This window comes from Narcine bancroftii, chromosome 1 (assembly GCF_036971445.1).
Source record: "Narcine bancroftii isolate sNarBan1 chromosome 1, sNarBan1.hap1, whole genome shotgun sequence".
In the NCBI taxonomy this organism is placed as follows: Eukaryota; Metazoa; Chordata; class Chondrichthyes; order Torpediniformes; family Narcinidae; genus Narcine; species Narcine bancroftii.
The window spans coordinates 257,281,023-257,303,177 of record NC_091469.1 but is presented as its reverse complement, the minus strand read 5'-3'; the positions used below and the strand labels follow the sequence as shown (position 1 = coordinate 257,303,177).

The 22,155-nt window shown below is 44.7% G+C and overlaps 1 protein-coding gene across 3 annotated transcripts in view; it reads right to left on the bottom strand.

The window, feature by feature from the left end:
* dgkza (diacylglycerol kinase, zeta a) overlaps window positions 1-22,155 on the bottom strand; it is a 517,457-nt gene that overhangs the window by 294,418 nt on the left and 200,884 nt on the right. The window lies entirely within an intron of this gene.

Genomic DNA, 22,155 nt, shown 5'->3' with positions numbered 1-22,155 from the left:
CAAACGTTAACTATTATACACAGGGAAATTGCCTTTTAATATTCACAGTGAATTTTAAAGACATTCCTGCAAAAGTGTGGCTCGTGATATCAACAACTATCTCTGGGGTTGGGAACATGAAGTCCACCAAATGTGAGCAAATGAGGCTTTAATTTAAAAAGTTGGTTACTGATTTAGGGGATCAGACCTCTGGCTTGATGACATCAAAGCCTAGAACATGATAATAACCACAACTCAGCACATAATTTACAGCAAGCCCAAAGACACTCTCTTCATCCTATATGCAGATCAGATTAATGCACTTCGCCATTATCATTTATCTACCTGTCCACTTTCCTAACCTACCTACCTACCATTGCAAGTTCAGTAGCTATCCTGGAATCCCTATGCAGTGGGAACATTTCAGCCGTGAATACGCAGACTTGTCAAGAATCTCTTTTTTTTGGAAGATCATTCCACTCTGCCACCACTCTCTGAGTGAAAAAGCATCCTTTAATATTTCACCTAAAGTTTTGCCCCTTTACCCTTAACTTATGCCCTCTTGTTCCAACCTCCCCTGCCCTCTGGGGAAAGAATCTATTTACGTCTACTCTATCTATTCCCTTCATAATTTTAAATACCTCTATCAAATCCCCTCTCAGCCATCTACATTCCTTGGAGCTGAGACTGTAGTTGGTGTTGAGTTCATGATTATACAAGGGAAAAAATATTGCAGTAGTTTCCCGTTGCCTTCTTCAGACCGCAGTGTCCATACTGGACAGGTAACTCTGGCCACTGATCAGCAGATCAATCCTCCCACCATTTTTAGTTTTACAACCGTTACGTTCCAATATGTAGAGTCTGCTTGTAAAAACCATCCAACGTCTGCAATCTGTGGCTTCACATGACCCTGATTGGGAGGCTTAACAGGTCCTACCCCTTGCCCAAGTGTGACCTGTAGGTTATTGGACTGAAGGAGAGCCTTACACCTTTTGATGAGCCATTGAGCAGCACTGACAGATACACAAGAAATTCTTGCTGCAGCCACTATTACTACAATAGTAAATTACTCAAATGTCAAGGTCAAAGATAGTAAACGTAGTTAAATAACTTTATAGTTAGTTACTGCAAACTCCCTGCCTTCATGTTCAATGTTAACTCAGCCTGTCTCTCACCCCAAAGCCTCTAAATTTAACTTGATTCTTTAAAAAAAACACAAGAGAACTGCAAACACTGCAACAACCACACAAAAAAACCCACTGAAGGAACAGACAGCATCCACAGAGGAAAACAGGGAGCCCCGAGGCTGGATTTCGACCCGAAAGGTCCATTCTCCAGTTTCCTCCACGGATGCTACCTGGCCTGCTGAATTCTTCCAGCTCCTCTAAAACCCTTATCAACAGTTTAGCAGGCTCTTGCGAAGGCCGGAACATGTACGAGGCCGCCCTGGGTGTTACTGCTGGCACTGAGCGAGGTGAACCCGAGTTCATAACTCGGGGCAGCGGCCGGGGAGACACAGAGAGCGCCGCGCTTCCACGCTCCCGCACTTGGAGCCAATCAACTCGCCGGGCTGGAGGCGCATGAAAACGGACTGTTTCAAAGGGCCACCCTTGCCTTTCACTCGCTGCCCAACCCCTCTCGTTTTTTTAGCAAGATCTTTTTTTAATGCATTGTGCACGGATCTCCACCTCAAGGTTAAACGCATGCCACATCCAGCCAGAGAGAGTATTTTGGTTGAGTCACGAATACCTATCCAGGCCATCCTGAATGGACAAACGGTTACATGGTGAAGGGCCCACGGTCACTGTGAATGCATACCAACCTTAAAAGTGGACCTTCCTGGTTTAGAGAATGCAACATCTTAAAATTCTCCTTTCATCAAATGTTGCCAACCCTTGACATTCGAAAAGGGAAATTACATTGATCTTCGGTGCCATCCCCACTAATCGAGGGAGCGGGTGGCACAGGAGATAAATCAAGTCCTTCACTAATTTGAATAAAGGGCGATTCTCAAAGTTTTCATTTGGTCATTCGGTTATTTAACAACTTAACTGGGACAACCCGTTGCAATCAAGTACTGCCATTGCTCATTCTAGCTTTCGCCAAAGACTTGGAGAATTCGGATTGCCACCATATATTTATCAGCTGTAACTATTTTCAAAAAAGAAATGTCATACTTTTTAATTTCTTTTAACCCAAGGAATATAAAACCTCTTATTCTGATTTTGTCCATGGGAAGCCATGCTGACTAAAATCAATGAAAGGAAACTCATCGGCAGTGCTTTTGCAATTTTCTGATATACACAGCCTGTAAGGAGACTCTGTCCTTGGTTATCAAATCATTTTTATGTTTCTACCCAATGAATTAGTTCACTTAGGAAAACATGAAGAAAACATTAAAACTAAAGGCAATTTCCACACCACCCCACCTGCCAATTTCCAAATGCCATCTTCTGTCTGTTTCTTTCTTGCTCCTACACTCTGGTCACTCAAGTCAAGCCACCTTTATTTGTCGTTCAACCCATAAGTGCTAATGCAATGCACAGTAAAAACGAGATAGCATTTCTCCAGGACCATGGGGTAAAGTTACATAAATAAGAGTTAAATATTAAAACATAATTCAATAAAAATCCATGATATACTAGTACACATGTATGTTCTAGGAATTGAGGAGCCTGATGGCTTGCACAATCTGGTTGTGTGGGCCAAAATGCTATGGTATCTCCTTCCAGATGGCAGAAGGGAGAAAAGTTTACAAGAAGGGTGTGATAAGTCCTTCTGCATGCATTGTGTGTTGTAGGTGTCCGTCATGGTAGGAAGAGAGACCCCAATAATTTTCTCCGCTGACTCCACTAACCACTGCAGGGTCTTTCGCTCTGAGATAGTACAGTTTCCAAACCAGATGGTGATCCAATTACTTAGCATACGCTCAATATATCCTTTGTAGAATGTAGTGAGGATGGAGGGCGGAAGATTAACTTTCCTCAGCCTTCGCAGGAAGTAGAGGTACTGATGGGCTTTCTTGGCTATGGAGCTGGTGTTGGGGGACTAGGTGAGATTCTCTGCCAAGTGCACACCAAACACTCAAAGCAAAAGTCCCAACAAAGATTCATGGCAACACAGGCAGCTGCCAGCTTGGTTGCCCATTGACTCTGGGGCAGGAGATTTCTTGGTCCCCATGGCACAGTGATGTACCAGCTCCACCACCAGGCGAGGAGACTGGAAGGTTGCCGGCATGGTCCTGTTTCCTGGGCTGGAAAGAATGAGAGAGCTGGCTGTAATGGCAGAAACTGGTCAGCATCCCATCATGGAGTGGATCTTAGTGCACATACAGGCAACTTTGTCAACGTGATTTCATTCAGACTGCAACCAAGTCCAGAGAATGGCTGCACATTTGCCTTTGAGGATGTGTTGTCCTGCAAAACATGGTTTGACACAGAATCTTCTGAGGGGCTAGGGCTTTCAGACCAGACCTCTGCTACTAGACCTGTTCAACCCTTCATCCATCAATGAAGGAGCTGAGGATGTACATTGAGCTCCCATTACTGCTCATTAAGATGTACCAATGGCAATGCACATAGTGAGATCCCCTTCCTGCTTAAGAGATGTAGCAATGGCAATGCACATACAGGGAGCTCACATTCCTGCTTGTTAGGATATATCGATGGCAATACACAGACACTGAGCTCTCCTTTGTGCTCATTGAGATTTAACATCTGCAAGTTTAAAAAGTTCATAAGACCCATTAGGGCATTGTTAAAATTTCAGATTTTTTAATAATGAATCCCGTGAGGCGAATTGACATGTAAATGGACCTTAGTATACACTCGAACAGGGCTGGAGAATCTGTATATGTCAATCCACTGAAATGAATTATTCATTATTGCATGAATCGAAAAACTTTGTAAAAAGTGGGAAAACTTTGTTTTGCGTGCTGTCCAGGCAGGTGGTCAACTAAGACACAGTAAACACACAGAAATGCTGGAGGAACTCAATAGGTCTCACAGCATCCAGAGGAGGTAAAGATATATTACTGATGTTTCGGGCCTGAACCCTTCTTCAAGATATGAGCAAAAAGTAGGCTGGGGTCTGCATAAAATAAATGGTGGGGGAAGGAGTGTTAATTGGATATGGAGAGGAGGCCAGGAAAGGTGAGGATTAATTGGGGGAAGGGGGTGGGGGTTGCCTGTGTGAATGCAGGGCTGGGGTAAAGGAGACAGAGATAAAGGGAAAAGAGAGAGAGAGAGAGAGGGGAGACAGGGCCTCAGGAAAAGAGGCATAGAGAAAGATGGTGGTGAGGAGCTAATGGAAATGGGAGGTGGTGAAAATGGCAAAGGATAATATGTTGGATTCGGGGGCTGGTAGGGTAGTGTGAGGACAAGGGGAATCCTGTCATAGTTGTGTGTGGGAGTGGAGGGGACAAGGGGAGATGGAAGGTATGTGAGAGAGGGCCGAGTTGATGGTGCTAGAGAAGGAAGCCACGTTGTTTGAAGGAGGATATTTTTGATGATCTGGCATGGAAGACCTTATCCTGGGTGTAGATGCAACGGTGGAATTGAAAGAAAGAAATGCACTCCAACTCACATAAAGTACAACAGTTAGTGCAAGAATAAAAACAGAAGGTAATTCACATGCTGTTGGATTAGAGATCCAACTTTGTCGACCAGAGGCGTTTCTCCCGGCTCCAGGACTTGGCCGAGTGGATGGTCAACGCCATCAAGTAATAACGAGTGGAAGGAGAGGATCTGTGAGGAGCAAGTTGCAAAATCTTTCCACACTTCATCTCCACAACAGACCTCCTGCACTTTTTCCTCCCAACAGGTTCTCAGGACATAGGCTTTCTGTTGTATTATCAATGATGAGAGTTTACTGTCATATACATGTAGGGTCTTCCACAATGTTTGAGACAAACACATTTTTTCTTTATTTGCCCGTGCTCCCCCGTTTTAAATTTATAATCAAGCAATTCCATGTGATTAAAGTGCACATTTCAGATGTTAATCAAGATTATTTGTATACATTTTGGTTTGACCATGTAATAATTACAGCATAGTTCCTATAATGTTTGGGACATTTGGCTTCACAGGTGTTTGTAAGCACTCAGGTCTGTTTAATTACTTCATTGGTGCAGGTATAATAGAGTGAGGTTTTTGATCATCCTTAGAGTTGTGCCCAATGAAAGTCAAAGAAGCCATTATGAGGCAGAAAAACAAAATTAAAACAGAAAGAAACATTGCCCAAACCTTAGGTCTACCAAAATCAACTGTTTGGAATATTATTAAGAAGAAAGAGCGTACTGGTGAGCTCAGTCATCGCAAAGGGACTGATCAGAAAAGGAAGACCTCCATTGCAGATGACAGAAGAATTCTCATCATAATAAAGAAAAATCCCCAAATGCCTGTCCAACAGATCAGAGATAATCTTCAAGAGGCAGTAGGAGATGTGCCAAATGACTACTGCTCACACAAGAGTTAATGAACAGAAATACAGAGGCTACACTGCAGAAAGCAGGCAGCTGCCTGAATATAAGAAATGGCAGGAGGAGGAGTACAGACCAACAGACAAAAGGTGTTAATTAGATATGGAGAGGGGAAAGATGAGGATTAAATAGGGGAAACAGAAATAGAGTTTAAAAGAAGTATTTAAAAAACCCTGCAGAATACTGGAGAAGGGTCTTGTGGACAGATGTGACCAAGATTAACCTGTATCAGAGAGATGACAAGAGCAAAGTGTAAAGGTGTAAAGGAACTGCCCAAGATCCACTTTTGTCATGGTTTGCATCTTGCATTATGGAGGGCACTGTCAGTACAATGTACAATTCTTGCTTGCTGCCACGACACCCATATAGAAAATACACAAACAAACAATTGGAACAAAATAAATGATCACAATGTGACAATGTAATAAATGTGAAAGGCTAAATACTCATAGATGCAGCAGTGAAATGACTAGCAATGACCTCCACCATTATGAAATGCTTCGAGCGTCTGGTGATGAAATGCATCAAAGCACACCTCTCAGAGATGCTGGACCCATTTTAATACATCTATCATAAACTGTTCCACAGACAATGCTGTAGCCTTATCCATTCCTCCATCCTGGCCCACCTGGAGAACGATGGCTCATATGCCAGGCTGCTGTTCATCGATTTAAACTCAGCGTTTAATACAATAATTTCCCAAAGGCTGATAGAGAAGCTGCCCTCACTGGGTCTCAACAACCCACTCTGTAACTGGATTCTGGACTTCCTAACAGAAAGACCGCAGTCTGTCCGGGTCAGTAGCAGAACATCAAGCACCGTCACGCTGAGACTGGTGCACCTCAGGGCTGGGTGCTTAGCCCATTTATGTTCATGTTACTGACACAGGACGGAATCACCAGATCCAGCTCCAACAATCATCAAATTTGCAGTTGACACAACAGTCGTCGGCCTCATCATTTGCACTACAGGGAAGAGGTAGAAAATCTCGTCATATGGTGCGAGAGTAACAACCTGAGTCTCAACGTGGACAAGGTGGAGATGATCATGGACTTCAGCAGGACTAGGAATGGCCACCCTCCATTACACATCATTAAGTCAATAATGGAGAGAGAGGAGAACACCAAATATCTTTGTGTTCGCTTCACTAGTGACCTATCGTGGACACACAACATTTCCTCACTTGTCAAGAAGGTGCAACAGCACTTCCTCAGAAAACCGAAGCGGCCACCATTATGTCAATCTTCTACAGGAGCTCTATCGAGAACACCCTGACCAGCTGTATCACAGTTGCTGCAGAGAAATGAATAGGAGGTCAATCCACAGCACTCTAAGAGTGGCAGAGAGGATCACTGGAGTTCCCTCCCCGCTATCGACATGATCTACTGGGATCATTGTCTGAAGAGGGCGCACAAAATCATTGAGGATTCCTTCCACCCCGCACACAGCATCTTTCAGCTGCTCACATCGGGAAAGAGATACAGGAATATCAGAGCCAGCTCCTCCAGGCTGAGGAACAGCTTCTTCCCACTGTTAGTGAAAATGCTAAACAACCAAAAGAACTGCTCACACCAACCACCTGAAACTCTCATATTTATTAAACATTTATTTATTTGTACATATGAATACTTGTCCTGCATATGTATTGTTTGTCTGTATGTGTACTGTGTCTGGTTGTGTTTCTGGGCATTTTGCTCTGAGGACCGGAGAACACTGATTTCGTCGGGTCATACTTGTTCAATCAGATGACAATAAACTTGACTTGGAAAAAATATTACTGCTTCAAAGGAGCGCCCTTCAGTTACGAATGGATCTGCGTTTCCCCACCCCGCCCCCCCCCCGCACCTACTTCTTGGGACATGTTGCTGGTTCAAGTCTAAGAACTAAAATTTGCTTTTAGATCCCAGATGATTTTCATCAAACTAGACCTCATGTTTTCTCATGGATCTAAGTCTATTCACAGGGGCTGATCGTAGTGGACGTCAGTGCAGTCCAAACATGGTGGACACTGTGTGGCTCCTGTTGGTTGGGAGACATCAGGTTGAATAGAGATTTCTTACAGGATCTCTCTGTCCTTCAACGTTGATTTTCCAATGCTGCACTTCAGTTCCTACCCACATTTTGGGGCCAGGTAGACAGAGATAACAGAGCAAATAGAGCAGCGGTCAGGCCAGAAATTTTCTGCACCTGCCACAGTGTGAGTGAAAAAGGATTTTGATTTAATCCAACATGTCAAATGTCCTTGAATCATCCCTTTTGGAATGAAGGACAAGGCTGTGATCTGAGCATTTGACAGAAGAAAACTCCCTTGGATTCAACTTTTCTTACTCCTTCCTTCCCAACTTCAGAAGTTCATTTCCATCTGACTCACGCAAAGGAGATTGTGTTTACCTCCTGTTGGGACTAGGGCCAGATACTGCTCAAACCTATGCCATACTCTTCCTTGATCTCATCCATCGCTTCCCAAGGTTGAGCAGTATGCAGATGGCATTGCACATTGATTCTACTTAGAATGAGCCACAGCATAATGAGGTGATTGCTTATCCAGGGGAATGAGTTTGCTAAAACATGAGACAAGCTCACTCTCAATACTGACACAATAAAAATGTTGCATCTCTTTCAATTCACTCTTTCACAGGTGCATCCATCGGAGGCTCATTCCACACCCCCTTTAAACTTCTCCCCTTTCACACTTAATCCATGTCCTCTGGTTTGTACCAACATTTACTCTGTTTATACCTCTCATGATCTGAAATACCTCTATCAAATCTCCCCTCAATCTTCTATGCTCCATGGAATAAAGTCCTAATCTGTTTAACCCTTCCCTGTAACTCAGTTCCAGAAGTCTGGACAACATTCTAGTAAATCTCTGAACTCTTCCTATCTTTTTGATATCTTTGTAGTTAGGTGATCAAAACTGCACACAATACTCCAAATTTGGCTCACCAATGTCTTTTGTACAACTTTACCATACATCTCAACTCCTATACTTAATACTTTGATTTATGAAAGTCAATATGGCAGAAGTTCACTTTACAACCCAATTTACCTGTGATGACACATCTGTATTCCCAAATGCCCTACCATTTACTGTGTATAGCGTTTCTTGGTTTGTCCTTCCAAAATGCAACACCTCACACTTATCTGTATTAAATTCCATCTGCCATTTCTTAGCCCATTTTTCCAGCTGGTCCAGATCCCTCTGCAAGCTTTGAAAACCTTTCTCACTGTCCACAACGCCTCCAACCACGGTGTCATCCGCAAACTTGCTGATCCAATTTACCACATTATCATCCAGATCATTGATATAGATGATTAACAACAATTGTCCCAGCACTAATCCCTGTGGCAACACCATTAGTCACAGGCCTCCAGTCTCACCACCACTCTTTGGCTTTTCCCTTCTAGCCAATGTCAAATCCAGTTCACTACCTCACTATGATTACCAAGCATCTGAATCTTCCTGACCAACCTTCCACGTGGGGCCTTACTAAAGTCCATTTAGATAACATCCACAGACTTTCCTTCATCAACTTTTCTGGTTACCTCCTCAAAAATCTCTACAAGATTGGTTAAACATGATGTACCATGCACAAAGCCATGTTGACTATCCCTAATCAGTCCCAGGCTAAGCAAATACTTATACATCCCATCTCTTAGAAACCCTTCTTTTCTTCAACACCCTCTTGAATCCTGATTCTGGTTCATGGTTCCAATCAGCCCATCTCCAGCAGCCCACAGCCTGTGTGAGTCCTCAACTGAAAGTCACCATCCACCCGCAGCCTGTGTGGGTCCTTCAGCCACTGAGCCCCTTGCTGGTCTTCTACCTTTGTCATCTTCCCTCTAGGGTGTTTTCCTCATTTCTGGTACCCTGTGCCAGTCTGCTGCTCCACTGAGTTTGCAGCCCCAGCTCCATCTTGGGCACAGACATCTGTGGTTGGAGAATTTTTAAAAAAAAATCACTGTCAGCTCCTTTAACAGGCTGTTTAATGTCTATTCAGAGATGTCAGCATCAGGGAAGTTGGACCCTGCAGAGAAGCAATGTTTTTCTGCTTCCCGGTCGGTCTCCTGGGATGGCACTAGCCGCAGCGCAGCCATTACAGCAGCTCTGGCAAGCAATCTGAGAAACCTTGACATGGTTCATAGAACACTACACCACAGTACAGGCCCTTCAGCCCTTGATGTTGTGCTGAACCTTAAATTCCTTTTTTTTTAAAAAAGTACCGTATATTTCAGCGTTCAAATCAACTGGCAGATAGGTCGACCCTCTTTTTTTTTAGCCTCATTTTAATGGTATAAGTCATATAACTCAACCCCCATTTTTCAGGCTGTCCGGGCCTCCCAGGAACAACTCAAAATTTTTTAAAACACCTCAATCACAAGTAGCAAAGCTGTAAATTGAGAAAGTAATAACCTCAGCCCATCAGGCAGGAGCAGCGACAGCCCACAGAGCTGGAGTGGCGACATCGTGCTCCCTGCAGGAGCAGAAACCTCGGCCTACCAGGCAGCAGTGGCGATGTCTAGGTCCCAGATAGGAGCAGTTATGGCGGCGCCCAGTGGTGGGGAGGTGCTTCCAACATCAACTTATATGCCAAATCGACGTCAATCTGCTTTTTCATGAATTTAAGGTCTCAAAAGTACATCTGACGATGTCGACCCCATTTTTTGGAGTGATTTTTGAGGTTTTTACAACTCGACTTCCACGCCAACATTTTTCTTCCATCTATGTGCCTGTCTAAGAGTCTCTTAAATTCCCCTAATAGTTCATGGGAAAGTGTGGAGAGAGTGAGGAACAGTGGGGGAGAATGGGATATTGAGAGGGTTTAGCAAATCAGCACTGAACACAGACAAGCAGATCCCCTCATTCTTTAAGGGCAGCCAAACTACTTCTTTTCATTCGTGGGATCTGGCAGTAGGCAGCCCATACAGCCGATGCAAACTCAGCAGGCCCAAGGCTCTCTTTGCACAAGCTAATTGCATTAATCTCATCCTCTTGTTGTTGGTGTATGTGGGAGTGAAGACTCAAAGGGCAGTTCCCCACATCCTCTTCTGCTTCCCCACCTGGTGCAATGTTTAATTAGGCAGATGTTGCCAGGAGACATGTGGGCTATCTTTCTTTCTTTTTCAACCTTTTTTATTGGTTTTTTATAATAAATACAGTAAAATGAAGAAAAGGGAACAAAACTGAAAATACAATATATACATAATATATATATATATATATATATATATATATATATATGTATATATATATATATATATTTATCTCCCTCTCCACTGCACTGGATGTGCTATCTCAATTGGTGTTTCTTCCTTTATATTGACAGTAAACCTTTCAAAACAATTAAAAAGGATATCTTCATTGAGCTCTCATTTTTTAATATCATTTAATTGGAGAAATAGAAGAGTTGCAGTTGCTGGAATTTTAACTTTTAAAAAAATTTAGAGAGACAGCAAGGTAACAGGCCAATTTGGCCCGACGAGTTCATGGCGCACACTTTACACCCCATTAACCTACACCTGGGTACGTTTTTGAAGGGTGGAAGGAAACCTGAGCCTCCGGAGAAACCTCACACAGACACGGGGAGAACATACAAACTCCTGAGAGTCAGCGTGGGACTCGAACCCAGGTCCGTTCCCAATTGCTGGCACCGTAAAGGCGTTGCGCTAACCACTACGCCAACCGTCCCACCCATCTTGAGCACACGTGAGATGTTTGGAGGGACTCAGCAGGTCAGGCAGCATCCGTGGAGAGAAACAGACAGAAAAAGTTTCAGGTCAAGAAATCTCCTAAACAAAAGGGCCCCGACTTGAAACTATTTCTACGGATGCTGCCTTTCCCTCCAGCTTCTCATTGCTTGTTCAGTCGATAATAGAAGGTTGTAAATTCAGCCACTGTTCAGGTCATCCTCAGCTGATGGAATGCTGTTCTGAGAGAGTGTTGCACTATTGGAAATGCTCTGTTTTAGGTTATAAAGAGGCCTTATCCTGGGCAATTTAAAAACAAGTGTTCGCCGGGGTGCAGCACATTAAATTGAGCTGTGTCCTCCACAGATCCAGCAATCTGTTCAGTCTGCCCTCTGGCACTGCCTGTGAGAGGTTTCTCCCGCTGTGATCACAAGGCTTTCTTGCCAGGTCTTGAAGACATGAGAGTTTTTCTGTTGACCAGCCACTGTAAATTGCCCCTTTTTCAGGTGGTAGCATCTCAGAGGAGGATATAACAGAATCAGTGTAGGATTAGTGAAGACTAATGGTTGATAGCACAGACTCGGTAGGCCGAAGGCTGCTGGCATGTGAGTGACTCCTTGGCTGCTAGATAAAAGGCAGCACAGTTCCCTCTATTGGCTTGGCCAACCAAAGAGATGATTTGGTTTTCTATTGCATGTTGTAATGCAAGATTTGAACCATATTTTTTTTACTTTTGCAGCCTTTGCTTCTGCAAGGCTGAGAACCTGCTTGTTTTTTTAGAATGAGCAGACATAAGCTAAATTCCACCATGGGGCCCAGAGATGCAGTTGGGAAGACATAATCTAATCTAATTTGCACCATGAGGCCCAGGATGCATATGAATTAGTAGACACATCAAAATTCCATTATGAGGCCCAGAGATGCAGTTTTCTTTTTGTTGGTCGCAGATTGTCAGGAGACCTTGAAGATAATTAAATCATTTGTTTAAAGAGATAAGCTATGAAGTAAACAACTTTTGGGTAATATAAGGCATGGTCCCACTGCTGAAGTTAGAGACTCTCCGAGAGGTGGCAAAATCTCTCAGCAAGAAGAACTTCTAGAGTCCAGCTAACATCCCGGTCGAGAGAGGTGGAGAAGCTGCTACCAGCGCCCCGACAACCTACTACGTGTGCAGTCGTTGCCTCGCTTCGGCAGTTGGGACCACTCCAGGCATTGATAAGTATAATTGGGAAGTGCTTGCATATTGTAGTTTGAAATCAGCTTTAGATTTAGTAATAAAGATTTGTATAAACTGAAGTGCTCTCGGCGTGTGTCTCTGTTTTCTTTCGGTAGCACAAACACTGTGACCAATCTAAAACGTACAAAGTGAGAGGTACAAGTTTACCAGAACAATTGGCGTAGTCAGCAGGATTGGTCTCGAGATGTTTCGCCGAAAGAAAGAGGTGAGCCCTGAGCAGTTCTTGATTCCGGGATGGACTTCCAAAGACGATGGGTTTGGCATGTCTTTGTTGGGCCCACCCATTAGTTGGGATGAGAGGTTAGATTCATCAAGTGTGCCTCTGGGAGAGCGGGTTGCCACTCTCCTTCGAGAAATTAAATTTCCTGATAAAAAGGGGACGCTGACGGACGGTTTTTGGTTGCTGGCCACAGCCTTGCGCCGCTCCGTTCAGCGTGAAGCAGAATCCCAGCACAAGAGAGAGCAACTCGAGGAGGAGATAGAAGCCATGCGACAATGCTGTTCCACGATGAGCAAGATTGTTCGCACCAGTCAGGACCGAGCCAAAGAATGGGAGGATAAGCATGTCCAAACGATCTGCCGTAATATTAAACTCCAGCAGCAGCTCTGTGCAGATAAGGAAAAGCAAAGGGTAGAACCCGATCCACATCGTATTCGTGCCATGATAAGGAATGGCAACAATCCTGATGTAATTGATGATTGGGATGGGAATATCTGGTATGATGACAATGGTAATAATGCAAATACCCCTCGGCATGTGCCTGACGTACTTCCCTCTCCACCCACTGTTCACTCCCACCCCGTAAGGCAGCGGACTTTCCAAACAGGCAGAGACGGAAAGGGGTATGATTTAATTGAAGAGATTGAAGGGATAGATGTCCTGGGCTCCCAAGCAGACCCAGGGGAAGGTACCCAAACCCCTGCTTATGCTTTATGGCCCCCCCCCTCTACGGGATGGCCTTGGCCTCCTCCCATCCACTGGGTAGAGGACCTTGTGGGCCAAAGTGGGAACAGGGGTCGGGAGCAGTCAACGATTCGTGACTACTCTATAAAAGAACTGGACGCCATTGGAGATCGATTTAGGCAAAAGACAGGAGAAACTCTGGCGGCCTGGCTCCTGTGCGTTTGGGAACAAGGAGGGGGTAATGTATATTTAACCCCTGAGGAATTGTTGGGATTAGGAACATTGACTACTGATATCTGGGTCACTGCTGAGCTACGTGGTAGAAGGAGAGGGGTGGATTACTTACTTGCCACTCTAAGGGATGCCCTGTTACGAGTATACCCGTCACCAGTAGATTGGGATTTACATTTGCAGAACAATTGGGGCACCCCAGAGGAGGGTATAGCAATAATTCGTTAACAGGCCCTGGCCTCTGTCTTGTATGTAGGGTGTTTGAGGCTGTGGGTACATGGGGGGAGCCCTGACGAAGAGATGTTCACGGCCGCAATGCATACCGGATTAGTTCGTTCTGCCCAACCCACTGTACTGGTTCTGTCCGTAACTAGTCCGCTAATTGGGCACTCTGTGTCTGAGGCGGTGCACGCCTTATCTGGGCTTTGAGAATTAGAGTTGGGAGGTAAAATCCACTCATGTGCAACCCAGGTTAAATCAGACAAGCAGGATGAAAAGAGAGGGACTGCTGCTAATAAAGGACCGACAAGAAAGGACCTTTTTCTAACCTTGTTAAAGTTAGGCGTACCTAAAAGTGATATTGATGGGAAACCTACCGCGGTCCTTTATGCCCTTTATAAGAGGAAGGCAGGGGAACATCATCTGCAGCTGTTAAGTCCTCCTGGCTCAGCTGTGTCTTCTGCTCCCACTGCTGCTCCTATCGAGCCAGCTTCTCTTGCTCTAGTTACCCATGATGAGATACAACAATTGGTTAAAAAGGCTCTTATGGATAATAGTAGCATGTGGGCCTGGAAGCCCCCGAACCCTACTAAGGCATGAGGCTGCGGGCGGGATTCCTGTGTCTACTCCATTGAGATACGGCGGATACATGGGGACCCGCGGCCCTACATATCATTAACAATCCATTGGGGTGGGGGTAATGACCACCAATATTTGGCCTTGGCCGATACCGGTGCAGAGCACTCGGTGATTCCGGGTAAACCTGACCTCTGGACTGGACCAACATTTCGAATAGAGGGGATGGGAGGAGCGATCACCCTGGCGAAGGAAATAAAAGTCCGCGCCACAGTGAGTGATGGCCCTTCCCCTATGTGGTTACATGCCCTGGTGGCTGTCACTGATGAGTGTATCCTGGGTATCAATATGTTGGCCGGTACGGCCCTTAATACTAGCCAAGGGGGAATTTGCATTTGGAATTCAGACTATTACAAAAAGACTAGTAGTGGGTCGGGCTAAGTGGGATCCTGTGATGGTGCCACCCTGCCCCAAAACCAGTATGCATTCCACAATATCGCCTCCCTGGAAGGCAGGAAGAGATTACTGCCACCATCGATGCTTTGCAAGAAGAAAGGGAAGTGAAGCCCGCAACGTAGCCCTTTAATAGCCCTGTTTGGCTGGTCCAGAAGCCGGATAGCTCCTGGAGAATGACAGTTGATTATCGATTTTTGTACAAACATGCCCCACCACTTGCTTCGGCAGTTTCGAACATTGTTACCCTTATTGAAAACATTGCTACTGGGAACTCTGGAACATGGTATGCTGTCATTGATCTCACTAATGCCTTCTTCAGTATTCTTAAAGCTGAGGTCTCACAGGATCAGTTCGCCTTTATCTGGAAGGGGCGCCAGTATACCTTCACCTGCCTCACTCAGGGCTATGTACACTCTCCCACTATTTGCCACAGCCTAATTGCCCGTGATTTGGAGGCGGTGCCAGTATCACCTTCTCTCTCGATTCACCATTATATTGATGATGTGATGATCCAAGGGGCCATGGAAGAGATGGAACAGGAAGGTATGGAGAGTGTCCAAAATACCCTGATGCAAAGAGGGTGGGCCATTAACCCCACCAAAGTACAGGGCCCGTCCCAGACAGTTATCTTTCTTGGAATTCAGTGGCATGCTGGAGAACAGGTGGTTCCCGATAAAGTTCGTAATAAGATCGCAGTCTTGGCCACTCCTACTAACAAAAAAGAGACCCAGCGTTTCCTGGGGTTATTGGGATATTGGCGACGCCATATTCCATTCTTGGCATTCCTTTTACGTCCTCTATACAAGGTTACCCGAAAGAAAACAGACTTTGTATGGGGTGACGATCAGGAAAGGGCGTTCCAGTCCACCAAGCAAGCTATTCTTCAGGCCCTGCCCATTGCTTCCCTCATCCCAGATACCCCCGACGAACTACAGGTCTCTATTACTCATGATGTGGCCTCCTGGAGCCTCTGGCAGAAACAAGAGGGCCGCCGAGTCCCGCTGGGATTCTGGTCACGTACCATGCCCGAGGCTGCCACTTTTGAACAACAGTTACTAGCCTGTTACTGGGCCCTGCTGGAGACTGAAAGAATAACAGGTGATGCAGATGTCCAGTTGCGACCTGCACTTCCAATATTGAACTGACTAATGACGCTAATCTAAAGATCGGGTGGGCTCAGCAGTCTTCTATTGTTAAATGGAAGTGGTATATTCAGAGTCGTGCAACCAGAGGGCCTGAAGGGGTCGGCCGCATACACGTACAGGTGGCTGATGTTCCATCTCATCATGAGGACATTGAACCCGCCTTGCCCCCTCCCCTACCCCCTTCACCGGTTCAGTGGGGTAAACCATATGATTCGCTCACTCCAGCAGAACAAGAGGATACCTGGTTTACTGATGCTAGCAGCCGGTGGGTGCAAGGAAAGCAGATGTGGACGGCAGTGGCTTACCATCCCAGGTCAGGAACTCACTTATCGGAGGAGGGGGATGGTGGCTCCTGTCAGTATGCTGAGTTGAAGACAGTCACTTTACCACTAGACCCACATGATCACCCTCTTCGCTTGTTTACTGATTCCCTGGCTGTGGCTAATGGACTTGTGGTAAGGATGCCTGATTGGCAAAAGAATGAATGGCTGGTACGTGACCGTCCAGTATGGGGCAAACAGTTGTGGCAGCTGTTGTGGTTTGCTTCCCATCATCGTGAGATAACCGTATATCACATTGACACCCATACCAATGCGATGACGAACATGGCACAATATAATGCAGTAGCAGATCTGGTTGCCACTATCAGCTGCGCCGATACCGTCCCCCTGGCTCGATGGGCACACGAACAGAAAGGCCATTTGGGGGAGAAGGGATCAGCTATGTGGGCCCGTACACATGCCTTACCCATCCATCAGCACGATGTCCGCATGGTCGTGCGGACATGCCCAGCATGCCAGCTTGAAAAGTCCCGCACCGTTCCTCCTGGTCCGCATGGCTGAATAAGATGGGGTGCTCGCTCAGCTGCGGTCTGTCAAATTGATTACATAGGCCCTATGCCACATTGTATGGGTAAACGTTACGTCCTAGTAACGGTTGACACCTTTTCAGGCCTGGTTTTTGCTTTTCCCACCAAGACGGCTGACCAAGCTCGCACTATCCAAGGACTAAACTATTTAATTTCTCGTTATGATGCACCAGAGGAAATTCAGTTTGATAATGGCTCACACTTCTCCAGGAAGGCAATCTGTGAATGGGCAGCTGACAAAAGTATTTTATGGGTCCACCATATTCCTTATTACCCACAGGCTGCCGGGTTAGTTGAACGAATGAATGGCTTACTGAAGGAACAAATTCGTTTGTTAACACCACTGGGGACCCTGAAGGGGTGGTGCCATGTGCTGCAGCAGGCAGTCAACAATTTGAATCATCGCCCTTTAACGAGAGGTACACCTTTCCACCGACTTCTTCACGCTTCTGAACTACAGCCTATTCCAGAGGGAAAACAGTCATTGTCCCCCATTCCCGAGCCAGAGAATGCCGGACAAAAGGTATGGGTGGCACCAACAGGTAGTGGCCCTCCTGTAAAAGGGGAAATAGTGACACCTGCCCAGGGTAACACTTGGTGGGTAGCTATTGAGGGACAGGATGGTTTAGTTTGTTTAAATACTGAACGCTTACGGTATCGTGAGTGACATATGTCAGGCTTCTTTGTTCCAGATCCTCCATCTTGTGCTCCTGCTGATCTGGCTTAACCGCTGCTTTGATGCCAGCAATTAGATTTGTAATGTCGAGGACATTCCGAGGGAGTTGCCCGTGGGGGACACGGCCCGATGTATCCACTAATATATCTGATATTGTTAAGCATGTTTCAAAATCTGTTCGTGAGCTTCAGTGTCTGGGGATTGTGGCCCACAAGGATAGTTTGAGCCTTGATTGGAATCCTTTTTCATGGTTAAATGGTACATTTGGGGGATTGGGCCACAATATTCTCCGTTGGTTGCTCGCTTTATTGCTTATTTTTGTGATTATTTTAGTTTTAGTTTCTCTTTTTCGCTCCTTCTGTACTCAAATGCTTGTAAGGTCTCATAAGTGACAGGCTGCAACCAAGGGGTGGAATGTAATGGAGGATATAAACTTTTTTTTTACTTTTGCAGCCTTTGCTTCTGCAAGGCTGAGAACCTGCTTGTTTTTTAGAATCAGCAGACATAATCTAATTTACACCACGGGGCCCAGGGATACATATGAATCAGCAGACATTATCCAACTTCTAACCATGAGGCCCAGAGATGCAGTTTTCTTTTGTTGGTCGCAGACTGTCAGGAGACCTTGAAGATAATTAAATCATTTGTTTAAAGAGATAAGTTATGAAGTAAACAACTTTTGGGTAATATAAGGCATGGTCTCATGCTGAAGTTAGAGACTCTCCAAGAGGTGGCAACATCTCTCAGCAAGAAGAAGAACTTCAAAATTCCAAACCGACGTCCCGGTCCGGGGAGGTGGAGAAGCTGCTACCGGCGCCCAGACAGCCTAGTACAAGTATGCAGTCGTCGGCTCGCTTTGGCAGTTGGGACCAGTCCAGGCGTTGATAAGTATAATTGGGAAGGGCTTGCATATTATAGTTTGAAATCAGCTTTAGATTTAGTTATAAAGATTTGTATAAACTGAAGTGCTCTTGGCGTGTGTCTGTTTTTTTTCGATAGCACAAACACTGTGACCAATCTAAAATGAACAAAGTGAGAGGTACAAGTTTACCTTAACACATGTGCAAGTGGTTACTGCTTGTAAATAGTCAGCTTCCCTCCCCACATTACAGCTCTTCTGTAAAGTTACCCAGCTGTCCGTAGAAACCAGAGAAATCCCTTCAACCAAGGATGATAAACTTCACACCTCCTAGCACAGATAAGGTTCACTTTCAGTGCCTCTTTTACAGAATAATGTGGCACAGAGCTTTGACCAGAGAAATCCCTTCAACCAAGGATGATAAACTTCACACCTCCTAGCACAGATAAGGTTCACTTTCAGTGCCTCTTTTACAGAATAATGTGGCACAGAGCTTTGCACTCCATTTGATTTTATGATTGCATGATAGTTTCTTCAGTTGCTGAGAGTTCTGGTCGAAAGCACAACCTTTCCACACCATGATGCTGGGGGCGCAGTATCAGGTGACTCAGCCCACAATTCTTGATATCACAAAAATGCACCCTCTGGAACAAAACTGCTGGGGGATCTCGAGCAACATCTGCGGGGGCTGGGGGAGGGAGGAACTGTCAATGGATGACGCTGAGATTCTGCATCACCAGACTCACTAGACCACTCTGCTTCTCCTACTATATATACAATGACATTGTCAACGAGACAATGTCTGGAGACTCACCTGAGCATTTCTGGACTAGAAAACCATAGACTTTAACATATTTATTAGCAAGGGTTGAAGATATGGAAAATTTTAAATTCCTAGGATTTTCCCCCCTTTCATTGACATTCCCTTATTTCTTTTTCTCTCTTGAGAGATTAACTGAGACACAAGCCTGCAAATATCAGTCACCCATTGTTCTTTGGTCATTATTCCTAGATGATCAGTTTTAACCTGGGCTATCACAGGGATAACACAATCCTGTTCAAAAATCAAGTCTTTCCCTCCACTAATATGTAAGGAAATTACAAAAAACAGTGGATAACAATCTGGAAATACAATTCAAAATTACTTTCCTCAAATAGTTCAGCACCATCAAAACCATCTCCCAAACTGGGATTATTTGACTCGCCAAAGACACAAGTTTGAATCCAGGCTCTTCAAGATCTGCATTCAGACTCCATTCATTACATTACATCTTTCGGTGCAGTAACGCAATTAGCTTGAGTCACAGCCAGATTCACGTCTGGCTGTACACACAGTATTTGCTGCTAAATTATCTGTCAATAAGTCTGAAGCAAAAAAAAATTCATTCTACCCTGTGACATCACTGCATGTCGCCATCAATCTTCGTAAGAACAATTTACACCCACAATAAAGGCCGCTGGCGCTTCAAAATAAAAGAAACCATTACATAAATCAAATCTAGATTTTTAAGAAAACAATGTCACTGATTCCAGCAGTTGCATCACAGCTAACCTCACAATTAAACCCTTGATTCAGTTCCATTCTTCACTGCAGTCACTAATATTGAATATAAAAGATATAACTAATCTATTCGATTGTAACTTAAACATACTCAAATGTATCATAATATTCTCCACATTAACTTAAAAAACATGAGACAATACGTACAAATGCACCGTTAATTCATTGATCTGGATTTTAAATTATTCCAGCTAATATGATGAGAGAACAATGTTATGTAAATCCACTTTCTGGTCATGATAACTGAACAATTGTAAGCAGAATTGCAGCCCAGATATCAATATCTTTGGTTATTTGATCTCGTTTCCATCAGCAATATGGGTGACTGCAATGAAAAAGTGCACACTGGTGCACCCAAAGTTATTTGTGAATTGGACCTTCTGTTGGTTTAGCCATAGCTGTTGATGGATCTGAATCCAGGCTGAACCTCAACCTGCAGGCGGAGGCTGTGATAGTCTCCACATCCAGAAATGCAAGTAGTAATTCCCAGTTTGTCTGGATCTTTCCTTCAGATCTGTTTACCTCTGTCGCACACCTTGATAATAACTTGCTTTATTGTCACATGATAAAACACTTTGTTCAGCGTGCCATCCAGGCAACGCAACTCATAAAGCAGATGGTGCAAGAATAACAAAAAAAATATAACAATGCAGGAAATCGTACAACAGTGGACAAATACTACCTGACTTTATCTTTTTCTTGCGTCTTTTTTAAACTTATTTTGTAATGCAATTTATAGAAATGTTTGCACTGTGACGCTGCCGCAAAACAACAAATTTCATGATAATTCTGATTCTGAGATAGGGTGGCAAGGTTGGTGTAGTGGTTAGTGCAATGCCTTTATAGTGCCACTGATCAGGACTGGACCTGGGTTCAAATCCCGCGCTGTCTGTAAGGAGTTTGTGCATTCTCCCCCTGTCCGTATGGGTTTCTTCTAGGGCACACATGTCAAACTCTGGCCCGCGGGCCAAAGATATAATTATATTTGGCCCGCAAGATCATTTCAAAAATGTATTAGAGGTGGCCCGCTGGCCACCGCGCCAGTATAGCGCATGCACAGTAATACAACAAATCCCAGAATGCATTGGCGTCAGCCTGCTAATCGCCCCCACCTCCTCTGTTTACGTTGCAGGGTCTCACCGTGGACTCTGGTTTTGGGGTCTGGCCGGTGTCAGGGGAAGCCAAGGGCGCTTCCCAGTGCCCGGAACCGGAGGCCTCGGGCCTGACCTCGCCAGGACCGTTGCCCACTCCCCCTCCCTGCCGCAGGCCGATCCGCGACTCACGGTGATGGGGCCGCTGATCCGCCGAGATGCCGCCCTACAGCGAGAGCCGATGCCCCCGCACTGTCGTTGACCAACCCGATCGCCCGCAAACCCCGCCCTCCCGCACACAGGCCTGAGTAAGTATTATGAACTTTAATCTCAGGATAAAACGATCTTCCAATAGTCTCATGTCACAGTGATAAATATATTCCTGGTTAAAAATGGTCCTGCACCTGGATACAAGTTCATTAGGCATAAAACTTGAAAAGTGTGTAAATCATAGGATATCTGTACCAATGGAAAAAGGGCATGGCAAATAACCCTGCTAGAGTTCATGCCCACAATCAATCACCCATTTGATTGTTTCAGGAATCATGTTATTCTCCCACATTCTCAATAGCCCTCAGATTTTACTATTCGACAGCACACTAGCAACATTTGACAAATCCTCTATCGAGAAATATTATTTATTGAATATTTTATTTCTCATTTGTTAATGCTTCTGGAAAGAGTTTATCCAAAACTATTATTAAACATTTATTTTAATAAGAAAAAGTTTAACATTACATATGTTGAAAGAAGAGAAAACATGCAGATGTTGTTGAAAATTTTCAATAAATATTTAGTTCGGCCCTCGACTTAGTCCAAGTTTTTAATTTTGGCCCTCCGTGAATTTGAGTTTGACACCCCTGTTCTAGGGGCTGCGTCCGGTTTTCTCCCACCCTTCAAAAACCTACCGGCAAGTAGATTAATGGGGCGGCACAAACTCATAGGTCCAAATTGGCCTGTTATAGTGCAGTATGTCTAAAAAATTTTTAAATTAAAAATAGTGCGGGAAATAGAGAAAAGTACAGTTTTAAAAGTTGGTGCTTGGGCACAATCTTTTGTCAATAAGAGTGATAACAGCAAAAAAGAAATTGTCCTTGAATCTGGAGGTTAATGTTTGCAAGTACATGCATCTTTTGCCTGTCGGAAGTGAGTATGGCTGGTAAGATTGTGTTTGCCAGCAACTCTT